Consider the following 1,373-nt stretch of genomic DNA (forward strand, 5'->3'; position numbering starts at 1 on the left):
ACTAGCTCTGTAGACCAGGCTGGTCTCGAACTCACAGAGATCCACCTGCCTCTGCCTCCCGAGTGCTGGGATTAAAGGCGTGCTCCACCATCGCCCGGCTATGTGTAGTCCAGACTGGCCTCGAACTCCAGATCCATCTGCCTCTGCCTCCTTCAGCAAATCCTACCGGTCTGCGCCACCAGAACCGGCGTGAATATTTCTAATGATCTTATCAAGTCAATTAATTTCTGGTTCTCTTTCTGCGCATGTGATTCCAAGGTTTTAAATTTTTCCATTAATGATACCTTCTCATCCTTAGATATTATTTGGATGATATGTGATTGCCTTCCTGGAGGGATGGTCTATCTGCTAGTTTATCATAACGTTTTGACAGATTTTTGATTGTCAACCTTAACAGTATGAATCCTTTCAGTTTTCATAACCCATTGACATGAATTGAATTTCTCTTATCAAATTAAGGTTATTATTTTCATTGGTATAAATCCTTTCAGCTAAAGACTGTATTGTTCCTAAAAGTTTCTCATTCTTGGCTCTGTTATCAAACCATTGCTTTAAGGATATAATATGAAGAACAAAGCTTATGGTCACCATGATCACAAAAAAATATGTGCAAGGTAGCTCATATAACTCTTGCAGAATTCCATCAATACTAGAAACAAAAAGGTTGTTAAATTCCTGGATGGTAGGGCTGTAGAGATGGCTTAGAGGTTAAGAGCGCTGACTGCTCTTCCAAAGGTTCTGAGTTCAATTCCCAGCATCCACATGATGGCTTACACCCATCTATAATGAGATCTGGTGCCCTCTTCTGACATGTAGGAATATATACAGGCAGAACATAATATAAATAAATAAATAAATAAATAAATAAATGTTTTTAAAAATCCTGGATAGTGATATTGTCTGCAATTATCTTGGGGCTAGTTTACAATTTTCAAATTCATTTATTTATTGATCAAATTAACTTACCTCTGTTATAATTTTCAGAAAATTGTTGTAGGTGTAATAACCTTGATTGGCCAGCAGATGTCGCAGTTGTAGCAGTAAGGCAGGTCCTAGATCAGTACCTGAATTACGTGGGACTTAATTACTAACAAATTAAGTTAATTACTTAAGAGCAGCATATTTGCATATGGAGGTCTGAGTTGGACAGAATCTCAAGGAACCCAGAGCTTGTAGGCAGTCACTAGCTGTGAGGTTATTGGCCAAAGCCTAGGCCAGACATTCGTGGATCTGAACTGAATGCAAGTCGGAGCAGCCCTGCTCTCAAGCAGGCCTGGCAGAAGCCAGAGACGCCATGGAGGAGTTTTGGCAAAAGCCAAGGGTGGCAGTAAGTCAGCCATTTAGTAGGCGGGACCAAGCCCAGCAGGCACAGG

Source organism: Microtus ochrogaster, linkage group LG5 (assembly GCF_000317375.1).
Source record: "Microtus ochrogaster isolate Prairie Vole_2 linkage group LG5, MicOch1.0, whole genome shotgun sequence".
Taxonomy (NCBI): Eukaryota; Metazoa; Chordata; class Mammalia; order Rodentia; family Cricetidae; genus Microtus; species Microtus ochrogaster.